The sequence below is a fragment of the Podarcis erhardii genome (assembly GCF_964252035.2).
Source record: "Podarcis erhardii genome assembly, chromosome: 5".
Taxonomy (NCBI): Eukaryota; Metazoa; Chordata; class Lepidosauria; order Squamata; family Lacertidae; genus Podarcis; species Podarcis erhardii.
In genome coordinates this window covers 74316953-74333370 of record NC_138509.1, presented here as the reverse complement: position 1 = coordinate 74333370, position 16418 = coordinate 74316953, and the positions used below count along the sequence as shown (strand labels likewise).

Sequence of the window (16418 nt, the reverse complement as noted above, 5' to 3'; positions counted from 1 at the left end):
CTGGGACATTCCCAGGGGAACTGAAGGAGGCAGTGGTGCGCCCGCTCTTAAAGAAAACATCATTAGATCCTTTAGATCTATCCAATTACCGCCCGGTTTCGAATCTTCCATTCCTGGGTAAGGTGATTGAGAGAGCGGTTGCTGAACAGCTTGGTAGGTTTCTGGATGAAACATCAGCTCTGGATCCATTCCAGTCCGGCTTCCGCGCTGGTCATGGGACCGAGACGGCTCTGGTCGCCCTAACAGATGATCTCCGCAGGCAGCTGGATCGAGGCGGGTCGGGGCTGCTGATTCTTCTAGACCTGTCAGCAGCCTTCGACATGGTCGATCACGAACTCCTAGACCACCGCCTTGCCGACGTGGGGATCCAGGGCACAGTCCTTCAATGGCTGCGCTCGTTTCTCTCTGGTCGGGGACAGAGGGTGGCGCTTGGGGGGGAATTGTCATCCCGCCACTCCTTGGTGTGTGGTGTGCCCCAGGGTGCAATACTCTCCCCGATGCTTTTTAACATCTTTATGCGCCCCCTCGCCCAGCTTGTCCGGAGTTTTGGGCTGGGCTGCCATCAGTATGCTGATGACACCCAACTCTATCTGTTGATGGACGGCCACCCGGACTCGGCCCCAGACACACTGATCAGATGCTTGGAGGCTGTGGCTGGATGGTTTCGTGGGAGCCGGTTGAAGTTAAATCCTTCGAAGACAGAGGTCCTCTGGCTGGGACGGGACGACTTGGGACTGAGGGGGCAACTCCCATCTCTTGCGGGGGTGCAATTAGTGCCAGCACCATCCGTTAAGAGTTTGGGTGTAATCTTCGATACCTCCCTCTCTATGGAGGCGCAGATTGCAGCTATAACAAAGGCGGCATTTTTTCATCTCCGCCAAGCTAAGCAGTTGGCTCCTTACCTCTCTCGCCCTGACCTAGCCACTGTGATCCACGCGACGGTCACCTCCAGACTGGATTATTGTAACTCGCTCTACGTGGGGCTGCCCTTGAGACTGACCCAGAAACTCCAACGGGTGCAGAATGCCGCAGCGAGACTCCTTACGGGGTCTTCGCTTAGAGATCACATTCATCCGGTGCTATACAAGCTGCACTGGCTCCCGGTGGAGTACAGGATCAGGTTTAAGGTGCTGGTTTTAACCTTCAAAGCCCTATACGGCCTAGGGCCCTCGTACCTACGGGACCGCCTCTCCTGGTATGCCCCACAGAGGAACTTACGGTCTTCAAATAAAAACACCTTGAAGGTCCCAAGCCACAGAGAGGTTAGGCTGGCCTCAACCAGAGCCAGGGCTTTTTCGGCTGCGGCTCCAACCTGGTGGAACGCTCTGTCACAAGAGACAAGGGCCCTGCAGGACTTGACATCTTTCCGCAGGGCCTGCAAGACAGAGCTGTTCCACCTGGCCTTTTGTTAGGGCGCAGCCTGACTCCCTCCTTTGGCAATCTTTTCAAGACTTTAGCTTATGGTTGCCATTAATTTTGTTTTTAACTCATTTTTATAATGTTTTATAATGTTGTATTGTTTTAGTGTTGTTAGCCGCCCTGAGCCCGGCTTCGGCTGGGGAGGGCGGGATATAAATAAAATTTATTATTATTATTATTATTATTATCAGGGTCTTTTCCAGGGAGTCTTCTCTTCTCATGAGGTGGCCAAATTATTGGAGCCTCAGCTTCACGATCTGTCCTTCCAGTGAGCACTCAGGGCTGATTTCCTTAAGAATGGATACGTTCGATCTTCTTGCAGTCCATGGGACTCTCAAGAGTCTCCTCCAACACCATAATTCAAAAGCATCAATTCTTTGGCGATCAGCCTTCTTGATGGTCCAGCTCTCAGTTCCATACATCACTACTGGGAAAACCATGGCTTTATTTTTATTTTTATTTTTTTTATAAATAATATTTATTGAAGTTTCCAAGAAAAAAGAGAAAAAATAAAAATTAAAAATAAAAAGGCAATTACATAATCCAAAAAACAAAAAAAGTACAAAGTACAGAAAAAAATTAAAAATAAAAACAAGCTAAAAACAAATCCCTCTTTCTCTGTCTTATAATTCATTTACTTATTTCCATGACTTCCTCACACCTCCCTCTTTTGTATTCCAATTCAAATAATTAGTTCAGCAAATTTTTCCCTCTTTGTTTTGTCTTAGTTCTTATCTTAAACATATTATATCATTCTATTTTTCATCTAATTATCAATCCATTTTTTGCATATTCCTTTTTAACCTTATTATTAAAAATCACTTCGTTTCATTCCTACTTCATTTTAACATCCATTAATTATACACTAATTCTGCAAATGGTCCTTAAATTTCTTCCCATAAAGTTTCAAAATTTAAACCATATTTATACCTAACTTCTTCAAACCTTTCTACTAAAGCCAATTATTTCCTTTCCAGCAAGTTCCCTGTTATTTCATTAATATCAAACTAATTCCAAAAATAAACAGAAGTTCTCCTCAAATTTTTATCCAACGTCCCTTCTTCCTGGTTTCGGGTTATGTCAGTCCTTTCTAGCCTCACATCCAGTCCATCAATCTGGTGTTCTGATATCCGAGGCTCTTATGTCTCTTCCATGCCGCCTCTGCAGATTTTCTTGTTCCTATTTATTCTTACACCCTTCCCTGTCCCTTGTTGGTTTCTTTCGTAATTTCTTCCCTTTCTCCTTGGGAGGTGGGCTTCCGGGGAACTCCAACCGGTAATAATCTCCATTTTCTTTCATCAGGCTAGCCCATTCCCCAGAGTCCCACTCCCCCAGGTTAATTTTGTAATCCAAAAAATAGTTGTTCCAAAGGTAGTTGTCAACCCGTTCCAGAGTCCCACCAGAGCTGAGAGCTTCCTTAACTCCAAACACTTCCAGACACACACCAAATTCAATCTTGCAGTATTGCGGCTTTTGGTCGTGCAGGATTTTAGGTTTCTTCATCTGTATCTTTTGAGGTGCAATCACAACCTCTTCCATCATCATCTGCCCTTGAACTTGCCCTGTCAAGCCAGTTTCCTGAATTAATTGTTGTGAAGTTCCGGGTTAGCGCCATCGGTGAATGGCGGAGTTCCTCCGACCGGAGGAACGGGCTCCGTGAAAGCTGGGTCTTCCCACCGCGGTGAAGGTGGGGGCCCACTAGAAACCCCAGGTGGAGGAGCCTGGGGACGTGGGGTTCAGCAGAGTGCCAAGAGCGCCTCCCCTACTCGCCGGGAAACCCCTCTTTGGGGCTCCGGAGCGAAGTGGGGTGAGCAGCGCGGTGCATCGAACCGACTGCTACTTTCACGGAGGGAAGCCGCGCAGCCATCACTGGAGAGCGCTGACTTTTTCCTGATGATAATTGGACTCAAAAAATACCCGTGAGTAAAAACGGAAGACTCGACTAAGAAAATTACAAAATTTATGAATTAGGCACGAAGCGGGAAGGTCTAAACAGGAAGTCCGCCTTCCGCTTTGTAAATAGACTGCAGCAAAGACTTTATAAGCTAAACAGCCTGGAAAATTGACTTAAAGACTGAAATTTCCTGCATTCATAAACAACAACCCCCCCCCCCTTGACAGCAGGAGAAAAGGGGGGGAAATCTTTGATTTTCTAAGCCTGCAGAGAGAGAGTAAAGGAACATAAGTCTCCGTCGTCCCAAACCTGGGGACGGGGTGTCAGGACAGAAATTTTGGAGATGCCCATCGATTGAAAGTGGATTACTTCAGACAGATAGCAAAAAGAAGAGAAACAAATTAACTTCAATGCTGCTTTCTGCATTTTTGTATGTTAAGGAAACAAAGTATTTGAAAACCGAAAGTAAATTTTCCTTTGTTGGATACATTTTAAAGATGGATGTGAACTGAAATTGTGTCCCCTAGAGGGAGCTTGTTAATTTGTTGCTGCAGTTTACAGTGAAACTCTACAATTCTGGGAATTAGACTGTGGGATCAGTCGCTTGACCTTGAACAGCAATGTGCCGGGAAGAAATTTTGTCATCTGACCTTGGCAGAATAAATGCTATGCTACAGCAGCAGCATGAGAAAATGAACTTGATGAATGAAAAGCTAGACTTTATGTCTGTTGCAGCTAGTAAATATGAACTAACAGGAAATAAGGATAAGAAACCATGGCTTTAACTATACGGACCTTTGTTGGTAAGGTGATGTCTCTGCTTTTTAAGATGCTGTCTAGGTTTGCCATCACCTTTCTCCCAAGGAGCAGGCATCTTTTAATTTCGTGACTGCTGTCACCATCTGCAGTGATCATGGAGCCCAAGAAAGTAAAATCTCTCACTGTCTCCATTTCTTCCCCTTCTATTTGCCAGGAGGTGATGGGACCAGTGGCCATGATCTTTGTTTTTTTGATGTTGAGCTTCAGACCATATTTTGCGCTCTCCTCTTTCACCCTCATTAAAAGGTTCTTTAATTCCTCCTCACTTTCTGCCATCAAGGTTGTGTCATCTGCATATCTGAGGTTGTTGATATTTCTTCCGGCGATCTTAATTCCAGCTTGGGATTCATCCAGCCCAGCCTTTCGCATGATGAATTCTGCATATAAGTTAAATAAGCAGGGAGACAATATACAGTCTTGCTGTACTCCTTTCCCAATTTTGAACCAATCAGTTGTTCCATATCCAGTTGTAACTGTAGCTTCTTGTCCCACATAGAGATTTCTCAGGAGACAGATGAGGTGATCAGGCACTCCCATTTATTTAAGAACTTGCCATAGTTTGCTGTGGTCGACACAGTCAAAGGCTTTTGCATAGTCAATAAAGCAGAAGTAGATGTCTTTCTGGAACTCTCTAGCTTTCTCCATAATCCAGTGCATGTTTGCAATTTGGTCTCTGGTTCCTCTGCCCCTTCGAAATCCAGCTTGCACTTCTGGGAGTTCTCAGTCCACATACTGCTTGAGCCTGCCTTGTAGAATTTTAAGCATAACCTTGCTAGCGTGTGAAATGAGTGCAATTGTGCGGTAGTTGGAGCATTCTTTGGCACTTCCCTTCTTTGGGATTGGGATGTAGACTGATCTTCTCCAATCCTCTGGCCACTGCTGAGTTTTCCAAATTTGCTGGCATATTGAGTGTAGCACCTTAACAGCATCATCTTTTAAAATTTTAAATAGTTCAGCTGGAATATCATCACTTCCACTGGCCTTGTTATTAGTGCTTTCTAAGGCCCATTTGACTTCACTCTCCAGGATGTCTGGCTCAAGGTCAGCAACCACACTACCTGGGGTGTACGAGACATCCATTTCTTTCTGGTATAGTTCCTCTATGTATTCTTGCCACCTCTTCTTGATGTCTTCTGCTTCTGTTAGGTCCTTTCCACTTTTGTCTTTTATTATGGAAATCTTTGTACGAAATGTTCCTTTCATATCTCCAATTTTCTTGAACAGATCTCTGGTTTTTCCCATTCTATTGTTTTCCTCTATTTCTTTGCATTGCTCGTTTAAGAAGGCCTTCTTGTCTCTCCTTGCTATTTTTTGGAAATCTGCATTCAGTTTCCTATATCTTTCACTATCTCCCTCACATTTTGTTTGCCTTCTCTCCCCCGCTATTTGTAAGGCCTCGTTGGACAGCCACTTTGCTTTCTTGAATTTCCTTTTCATTGGGATGGTTTTAGTTGCTGCCTCCTGTATAATGTTACAAGCCTCCACCCATAGTTCTTCAGGCACTCTGTCCACCAAATCTAAATCCTTAAACCTGTTCCTCACTTCTACTGTGTATTCATAAGGGATTTGACTTAGATTGTATCTTACCGGCCCAGTGGTTTTTCCTACTTTCTTCAGTTTAAGCTTGAATTTTGCTATAAGAAGCTGATGATCTGAGCCACAGTCAGCTCCAGGTCTTGTTTTTGCTGACTGTATAGAGCTTCTCCACCTTTGGCTGCAGAGAATATAATCAATCTGATTTCGATGCTGCCCATCTGGTGATGTCCATGTGTAGAGTCGTCTCTTGTGTTGTTGGAAAAGAGTGTTTGTGATGACCAGCTTGTTCTGTTGGCAGAACTCTATTAGCCTTTGCCTTGCTTTGTTTTGAACTCCAAGGCCAAACTTGCCAGTTGTTCATTTTATCTCTTGACTCCCTACTTTAGCATTCCAATCCCCTATAATGAGAAGAACATCCTTCTTTGGTGTCATTTCTATAAGGGGTTGTAAGTCTTCATAGAATTGGTCAATTTCAGTTTCTTCAGCACCAGTGGTTGGTGCATAAACTTGGATTACTGTGATGTTAAAAGGTTAAAAGGTCTGCCTTGGATTCATATCGAGATCATTCTATCATTTTTGAGATTGCATCCCAGTACAGCTTTTGCCACTCTTTTGTTGACTATGAGGGCCACTCCATTTCTTTTACGGGATTCTTGCCCACAGCAGTAGATGTGATGGTCATCCGAACTGAATTCGCCCATTCCCGTCCATTTTAGTTCACTGATGCCCAGGATGTCAATATTTACTCTTGCCATCTCATTTTTGACCATATCCAACTTACCAAGGTTCATGGTTCTTACATTCCAGGTTCCTATGCAATATTTTTCTTTACAGCATTGGACTTTCCTTTCGCTTCCAGGCATATCCGCAGCTGAGCGTCCTTTCGGCTTTGGCCCAGCTGCTTCATCAGCTCTGAATCTACTTGTACTTGTCCTCTGCTCTTCCTCAGTAGCATGTTGGATGCCTTCCGACCTGAGGGGCTCATCTTCCAGCGTCATAACTTTTATATGCCTGTTGTCTTTGTCCATGGAGTTTTCTTGGCAGGGATACTGGAGTGGCTTGCCGGTTCCTGCTCCAGGTGGATCATGTTTGGTCAGAACTCTCCACTATGACCTGTCCATCTTGGGTGGCCCTGCATGGCATAGCTCATAGCTTCTCTGAGTTATTCAAGCCCTTTCGCCATGGCAAGGCAGTGATCCATGATGGTATATTAGCAGCTTATTTTTTCTTGAATGATGAAATACCAAAATTCTAATAATTTTACGAACAAGGTAGACTGGTCGGACAGTTTAGTTTCATCTATAGGTAATGAAGGAAACATAAGTATTTCCTTTACTGAAAATGCAGTGTTGGAGATAATGCGTAAGGACAAGAGAATGTACAAAATCAGTTGAGATATGCACATTCCTCAAGACCTGATGGAGATTATGCATATTGACTGGGTAATGCACACAATTCCTTCTTCATGGACACATTATGTGCACATTTTCCACGAGCCCAGGGGAATGAACACATTTTGCTCATTGTGAAACATAATAAAGGTTTGAATAAGGCTGATAACATTTTCTCTTGGACATTTTGGGATTTAACTTTTTTTAAAAGATGTACATACACAGATACAAAATACCTGTATGAATGTCAAGAAGGACAAAAGGTAGAAGAAGGCAAGGAAGGGAAGGATTGAGGGCAGAGACAGAAAAAAAACACCACCAATCTATTCCATCATGTTCTACCTACTGCTGTTAGTGGCAAGTGGTGAGATAGCACTGGATGTTATGACTGAAAAAAGAGGAACATGTGGAACCTCATTTGCCCCACACAGAAAAATCAGGTCTGAGGGGATCTGTTGGTTCCCATTTGGATTATTTATACAGTGGTACCTCGGGTTAAGTACTTAATTCGTTCTGGAGGTCTGTTCTTAACCTAAAACTGTTCTTAACCTGAAGCACCACTTTAGCTAATGGGGCCTCCTGCTGCCGCCGCACCGCCGGAGCACAATTTCTGTTCTTATCCTGAAACAAAGTTCTTAACCTGAAGCACTATTTCTGGGTTAGCAGAGTCTGTAACCTGAAGCGTATGTAAGCTGAAGTGTATGTACCCCGAGGTACCACTGTACAGTTGAGCCTACAGTCTTAAAAGATGATGTTTCAGTATGGAGAACTTTCTTTCTGAAGACCCTAAATAAATCTTTTGATGAGCACAATGAACCAAACATTCCTATAGAATGCTATGGTCACAATTTTTTTCTGACGATGAATTCACAAAATATAATTACTGTGAAACAACAGCTGACTGAGAAACTTGACTTCTGCATTTGCCACTGTGTGCTTCACAAGTAGTTGGTTGATTAAACCTGAAGCGGGAAATCAGGGCCAAACTGTGACTACACTGAAGCGAATGGCAAACCTTGTATTGACTTCAAGGCCATCGAACTAATGTTCTTTGCTGCCTTGTCCACTGCCAACCTGGAAATGAAGCCTAGCTGGATGGTTCTGTGTCTAGAAAGAGCTATGCTGGCTTTCTTCCAAAGCAAGGTTTCATTGAACCCATGGCCAACAGGCATTGCTATGGCAACCAGCGCACGCTAACAAAAGTCACTGTATATGTACTTGCTGGGTGTCTCTATAGCAACAGGAGCATCCAGGAAGAAAAAGGAAAGAATTCAAAAAAACAACAACTGTCCCTTGGATGAAAAGAGGTTTGAGGGGAGAAGAAGAAGATTGGTCTGAAAAGGTCACGTAGATAAAGCACTGGGTTAAAGCAATGAAAAGTGAATGTCTGGAATGTGCACAAACAATGGTTGAAAGGAGAAAGACAGTGAAGAAGTGCAAAGGGCAGACAGTGACTTTGCAATTACAGGGAGCGAAATGAACTGAAAGCAAAGGGAAATAGCATGAGTAAACTTTCACAAATGGCCAGCTTCTTAGAAACAGAGCTCGGCATCATCACAATATGTTACAGCGTGTTTCCTGACAGTTCCTTGAACATTGGCAGCAACAAAAAGAACTGTGAATTATTCATAATTGCAATGCAACTTTTCCCATGTATAACTTGCTTTTCAACTCCTACCTCATTTACCCAGAGAGAGAGAGAGAGAGAGAGAGAGAGAGAGAGAGAGAGAGATCCAAACTAGATATGACATGTAGTCCTGTGTATGTTTTCTACAACATTTTTGAAAATACAAAAGCACCCTGAGGAGGTTTTGTGTGGAGAAATTGGCAGGGATTGCTGCTTAACCCTTTTCTCTACTCAGGACTTTTTTTCACCAGCTGGAACACTCTGGATAAGTGTTCTGGCACCTCTCAGCTGGCCTTGGAAGTGTGGGGAGAGACCTGACCAGTCTCAGCAAAGCCCCACTATACCTCCAGCTCATGAGGAGACCTCAACAGGCTCCAGAAAGGGATTCCTTGTGAGCCAGAGGTGCAGCGGGACTTTGTTGAGGCTTTTCAGACTCCCAACATCTAAGCTGAGCAAGCCCCTAGCTCTTGCTCACAAGAGCTGCTTCAACGCACCTCTGGCTGGCAAGGTGACACACACACCCCAGCCCAAAGAGATCCTCTTTGGACTTGGAGTGGGTCTTCTGATGGAGGTGCATTCTGGCCAGGGGTGGAGGAAGCGGTGTGTGGTGGGGGCGGACCACCCTGGGTGTCTTCACTGAGGGGGGGTGACATTTGGCGCACCACCCACCTGCGACTCCCAAGCCTACCCCAAGCTGTTGGGGGAAGGGGGGAGGTGCGCCGCTTTGCCAGCATCATTCCCCCCTTCCCCCTTCATTTTGACAGGTCGGGGAGGCTTGGGAGTCGCAGGTGGGTGGTGCGCCAAATGTCTGCCATTGGCAGCTCGCAGTGGCGTAGCGTGGGGGGTGCAGGGGGGGCCGGCCGCACCGGGTGCAACATCTGGGGGTTAGGGTTAGGGGGTGCAAATCCACGGGTTAGGGGGCGCAAATTACTTGCCTTGCCCCGGGTGCTGACAACCCACGCTACGCCACTGGCAGCTCACTCTGCCCCTGTGGGCGGCTCGCTCTTCCCCCGGCTGCAGGAAGTGCGTGTTGCTCCATGCACCTGAGCGGCTATCCCACGCCTGGGAGGGCACTCTCCATGCCCCGCCCCCCTCAGGAGCGCCCCCGCCCTGGGCAGTGCAGGCATATGCTCCACAGCTGGTTTTTCTCTAGGAAAAAAACCACTATCTCTACTGAATGTAGATGCAGTTTTGTTCCAAGGCTGCAGCAAGTACAGAATGTAGTGGCAGAGCTATATGTGGCACAGCTTGCTGGAAACACATTTGGCCTCTGGTCACTGGTTAGGGATGGAAGGAGTTGTAGTCCAAATTATCTTAAGGGCACGTGGTTGGGGAAGGCTGAATCGTCCTATGGAACAGCGATGGAAGCACACCTACGGATCAGGAAACAGTAGATTAATCAACAATTACTGCATTTTTTAAACTCATGATCACTACCCCTCCAAAGGTGTAGGGTGAAAAATGTTCTGTGGCAAGGAACATAAACCATCACAACTCCAACTGAATACAATTAATGGATTAGTATGTATGTTGCTGTAATGCAAGTCAGAACAGCACCGATTATACTCTACAAAAGCCGAAAAGATTTCAGTCAAATAGTTATTGATGTATCTGTTGTCAAGAAAATAACCATAATTGCTTTATGCCTGCTAGCGATTCTGCCCCCCCCCTCTCCACACACACCTCAAGACATGCATCCATTGTTCCCATGCTTACTTAAAAATATGACTATTTTCTTTGAAATACAGGAGGGGAGGAAAGCGCAGGGCTTGGAAAGCAGGCGAGCTAACCGTTCTTGGATTACTATTGTGTGTGCAAACAGAGCCCCCTAGTGGAACATCTCTCCTTAGACTGCCTTTCTGGATTTTTATTTTTAATCACATCACAATAGAAACCTTGGACTTTAAGTATGTATTTCAGCTTTTCTTATGCAGCCTCAAATATATACCGTGTGTGTGTGTGTGTGTGTGTGTGTGTGTGTGTCTAGAGTGAGGGAAAGACCTGGCTTCTAACAGCACAATCTTGCCATTTGCAACTAAGAAATCCCACTGAGTTCAATGTTACCTACACCCAGTGCTTTTTTCTGGGGGGGGGGGGGTACCCAGGGGTACGCATACCCCAAACATTTTGTGAATCTTTGTACTTTTGTCCATTTACCGTATTTACTTTTCCCAATTTGAACTATGGTGGTTTTCTTGAGTCAAAATGAGAGTGCCCCTAAATATATATATATTTTTTTTTTTGTGGGGAGCACTGCCTACACCCAGGTAGGTGTGTATAGGGCTGCAACCAAAGCATTTTAACACACTGGCTATCTGCTAAAGACACCCTAGTGGTGGCTTGGGAGAGCAAGAGGGGTGGAATATAGGAAGACGCCATCTACTGAGACAAGTATTGTCTACAACAGGGGTGACTAACCATCAATTTGGGGCCTGCTCCAGCTCTGAAAGCATTTTTCTCCCTGCTTCCCTTCAAAGATTCCACCAATTTAGATCGATGAATATATTGACCAAGTGTGCAGCAGGTGTAGAAAGGTCAAATTCTGTGTTAGGGGTCCTTAGCAAAGGGATTGAAAGCAAAACTGGTAATGTCATGATGCAAATCTATGGTGCACCCACACTTGGGAATACTGCGATACAGTTCTGGCTGCCTCATCTCAAAACAGACATTGCAGATCTGGGAAAAGGCTCAGAAAAGGAGAAGCAAAATGTGAAAGGGGTTGGAGGAACTCTGCTATGAGGAAGGGTTGCAATATTTGTGGCTCTATCATTTAGAGAAAAGATGACAAAGAGGAAGAGGGGACGTGATAGAGGTGCAGACAATTTTGCATTGTATGGAAAAATAAGAGGAAGACATATTCATCCCCTCTCTTATAATACTAAAACCTGGGACCATCCACTGAAGCTGAATGTTGGAAGAACTGGGACAGATGAAAGGAAGTGCTGCTTCACAGAGTAAATAGTTCCACTATGGAATTCACTCCAACACTGATGGTACTGAGGGCCACCAGCTTGGATGGCTTTAATGAAGAAAGCCACTTCCGTGATAAACAAGGAGGTGGGGTTGCGGGCGGCACGCCCCTTCCCCATATTCACGGGGGCTGGCTCCAGCCCCCGCGATACCTAAGGGAATCCCCGCCTGTGTCATACCCCGGGCCAGCCAATCGGCTGGCTCCGGGGGCGGGGCCTCGGCTATTTAAACCTGCTGCAGCCGAGGCTGCTCCTCTTTTCCTCCACTGCTGCAGCTGACCCTTGTGTCCTGTGTCTTTATTTCATCGGGGGGAGGCGGGAACTTGCCACGCAATGAGACAGATTCATGAAGAGTAAGGCTATCATTGGCTTTGATGAGCAAAGAGGGGGCAATAACTTTCACTTCAGCTGACCTGCATGGATCACCTGACTACCACGTACAACAAGACTTGCTTTCCAAGGAATAATTGGGAGAAGACTTTGCAGCTGCGTCTTTAACTGCCCCACACCTGACCTCACATTAGGCCTGAGTTGGCCATCAGTCTACAGGTTCCCCACCGCTGGATTTAGACCATCAGGGAGGACAGATCTATGTGTTGTTTATTTCATAGTAATGATACGGCTAAGAGGCAGGATACCTCTGAATACCAGATGCCCCACTTGTAACCTTTCTAGAGGTCTGCTGATGGCAGAAGCAGGACCTAGGACTATATGGCCTTTTCTTCTGACCCTTGTTCTCTTATTCTGTTCATATAGCAGATTTTGGAGCATTAAATGGAAACAAGCAAACTAAAAGTCACAAAATAACACTGGTATAGGCATAGCTACGTCACACATTACTGGCGTTATCCGAAAGGTGCCTGAAAAATCTGTGCAAGCAAGTCTTACATTCATTGCAGTGGTAACAGAACTCACTATCTGAAGGAAGAATTACATTCTCTCTCTCTCTCTCTCTCTGTTAAATGATAACCTTTATTCTCAAAGCTGCCCAATATTCCTACATTTATATGTCTACATTTCATTGCATATACTTTGTTGTGTAGTGAATAAGGGGAAGGAGGGAGATTATTTGGGAGGGCTGCTGCTTGAGAAACACCATCCTAAAGTCTCTTTGGGACTACAGATTCCAAAGTTAAATCCCAGCAACTGTGTTTAAAACAAATAGTCATAAGAAAATGACTATAAAATGGGCTATAAAGATCTTCAGGAACATTCCCCAGGGAGAAACTGAAAAAATGTCTGCATTGTTACCCATGGAGTTCACTTTATTCTCCCTGTTTTCTCTACTTGTCAGTATAGGAGATAAATACAAGAACTATGTAGCCTCCCAGCTTCCATTTTCTTTCATTTGACCACTTGCTTTGTGCAAATAATTGTGTGTGTGCCATCTGTACAGCTGAGCTGTCTGTCCTTGCTCCAGGACTTGAGTCTTGTTTTGAAAGGATACTATCTCCTGACTTGGAGAGTACATGGATCGTTATTTTATCAGGCCACATGGAAGTTTACAGCCTCCCTTTTAGGATATTTATTGTAGATGGGCAGCTGAAGCATCTGCATATGTATAAAATAGTTACATTTTTCTTAGGAAGAATTACATCCTCTCAAGTAGAAAATATTGTTGTGAGCATCCTCTTGGGCTCAGTAAAATGGGTCTCTTCATATATATATATATATAATTAACACCAGTGGATACTTGCCTGTATCTGGATCAGCATCAAATTGAGTCATCTTTGTGAAGTACGATACGATAAGAAGCCTGAAGAAAAATCATTATCTACTACATGGCTTCAAGGCTTCATGTGATTTCCAGTTACAAAAGCTCACACATAAAGGGAAAACTAAGACATAAAGAAAATGCCAGCAGTACAATAAATAATTAGCAAACAAGGCCTGCCTTGTATTCTGATTATTCAATGTGCTAACACTTCCAAATGTCTTCGTTTTCATTACAGCGAGAGAGTTTTCATTACACTAAGATAATTGTATCATTTCCCCCCCTGATTTTGAACAAATAGCTATAGATAACACACTAAGAAAGAGTCCTTTCATATATTGTTCCTTTTGTCTTCTAAAAACACAGGGGGGGGCAGTCAACAAACATACTTATTCCAGGATGAAGTTTAATCCCCACCCCTTTTCTTACATCCCCCCCCCCTTTGGAAAACTTTTTAAAATGGAATTTTACACAGTTTACGGACTGTTATGGAATATGCCCATATCCACATAAGTAAAAAGTATTTCAGGTGAAATTCATAATCAGTCAGGAAAAGGCATCCATTCTTCCATAAAACATTCACCACTGGATTCTCTTAATTTTGCCAGTTCTGCATAGTCCATTATCTTACTTCTCCATTCTTCTTTTGTTGGAACTACTTCTTCCTTCCATTTTTGCGCATATAGAATCCTAGCTGCAAATATGCAAACTGACTCGGTGAGGTGGATATTGGGAGCACTGTTTTAAAGTGATTCTGATCCTATTCCCATGGTGGGATCAGCATTGAGTGATTTTTTCCTCAACTCCTTGACCTTTGTGCTGTGGGGTGTCACAAGATACCATCTTGTCCCCAAGGCTATTCAACATCTACTTGAAGCTTTTGTGAGTGGTCAGGAGAATTGGGGCATTTTGCACTAGCTTCCAGGTCAACTTTAGGGAAAGCATCATGTGGAGTGCATTGCAATCCAATCTGGATTTTACCAGTGCATGGCGGACAGCTTTTAGGCTATAGAGCTCTAATGGCCATAGCTGTTTTACAGTAGCTAAAGCTGGTAAAAGGCACTCCTAGTCACTCAGGTCACATGGGACTGCAGTGGGTTTGCACCTTAAAGCATTATATAGTGTCATATTGCTTCTAAACAGATCTAGTGACAGATATCACTAGATTTTCTTGAGGGCTGGGTAGATGGTAGCCGTAATTCCTTATGGCTTAATGATTTTTTAAAAAACTGTTTGGAAAGTTAGTGGAAAGAGCAATGAAATGGTGGCACACAAAAGATGAACAGGTCAAGTTTGTAATGATACAGTGGGCAAAGGATTTGGGACATAATATTCAGATGGCAGGTTATGGAAGGTTATGGAAATCAGATATGAGAAAGTAGTGCAGTGAGAAATCAGATTGGGAAAGGTTATGAAAATTCATGGCATGTTATACATTGAAAGAAAATTATATGAAAATGATGTACCAGTGGTATTTGACTCCTACTAAGTTAGCAAAAATGTATAGGACAAGTTCAAATATCTGCTAGAAATGTAAAGAAAAAGAAGTTACCTTCTATCATATGTGGTGGACTTGTAAGGTAATTAAAGCTTTCTAGGAGATGATATATAATGAAATAAAAAAATGCTTAAAATAACTTATGTTAAGAAACCAGAAGCATTTTTATTAAGAATTACAGGTACCAACATACCAAAGGAGCAGAAAAGACTCTTTATATGTGGAACAAAAAACCCCTGGATGTTATTAGCTCAGAGTTGGAAAGACAAAGAACCTACCAGAGAAGAATGGCAAACCAAGCTGATAGAATATGCCGAGATGGCAAAGCTGACCGGAAAACTCAGAAACCAAGAGGATAAAAACTTTATAAAAGAATGGGAAAAATTTATGTTACTTAGGAGATCACTGTAAGCAGATGGAAACAAGAGCAGGATTTTGACTCACTTGTAGCGTAAAAAATATTATGGACGATATGGTTTGATATAAAAATTGGAGTACGGGTGAATATGCAGTTGTAGATGCTTAAAATAAGACTTCATGAAGGGAATGGGGGAAGTCTCAAGATTCGGAGAATCTCCTTGTACAGATATGTTCTTACTAGTTTGTGCTTATTTGTACTTTGTATTTGTAAAACCAATAAAAATGATCTAAAAAGAAAAGAAAAGAAAAGAGCAATGAAATGCTCTTAATGTCCTTGAGTTTTTGAAAGCCAGTGTGGTTCAGTGGTTAGAGTGTCAGGCCAAGAAGTGGGAGGCCAGAGTTCAAATCCCTACACAGCCATGAAACTCACTGGGTGACCTCTGGCCAGTCATTCACTTTCAGCCCCACCTACCTCACAGGGTTGTTGTGTGGCTAAAATGGGGGGGGGGGGCAAACTATGTATGCCACCTTGAGCTCCATCGCAACAACTATATCCAAAGCAGGAAATTAAAGAAATATCTGAACATCATGCCAACAGCAGCTTCTCAGGATTCAGACTAAGTTTGTTGACTTTCACCCAGTCTTCCCCCAAGTTCAGGCATTGGTCCATGACATTAGGCAATGCCTAAGCCAATACAACTCAACTTCTGTAACTAATAAGGTAAAGGTAAAGGGACACCCAACCATTAGGTCCAGTCATGGCCGACTCTGGGGTTGCGGCACTCATCTCGCTTTATTGACCGAGAGAGCCGGCGTACAGCTTCTGGGTCATGTGGCCAGCATGACTAAGCCGCTTCTGGCGAACCAGAGCAGCGCACAGAAACACTGTTTACCTTCCCGCCGGAGCAGTACCTATTTATCTGCTTGCACTTTGACATGCTATCAAACTGCTAGGTTGGCAGGAGTAACCAATAAAGTTGTGGCCTAAATTTTGCGCATTAACATTAACCTAAAATTCTGTGTCCTTGTGTCTTTATTCTCATGGGGATGGCTTGGGGCTTTGACACACAAATGCCATCTCTGTTGTCTTTTTGGTTCCTTTTTAGCGACCTTCCTTTTTCAACAAGTTTTAAAAATGGAGATTCTTATTCTACTCTGTATCTGTATTTGATCTGAAATTGATTTTATAGC

The 16418-nt window shown here is 43.8% G+C and overlaps 1 long non-coding RNA gene across 1 annotated transcript; it reads left to right on the top strand.

Annotated features, from left to right (window-relative positions):
• Positions 1 to 14633: 14633 nt before the first annotated feature.
• Positions 14634 to 14875, top strand: LOC309342038. Its single transcript, XR_014156683.1, has 2 exons — positions 14634 to 14713; positions 14768 to 14875. It is a non-coding gene; the product is annotated as an uncharacterized lncRNA (long non-coding RNA).
• The last annotated feature ends 1543 nt before the right edge of the window (positions 14876 to 16418 follow it).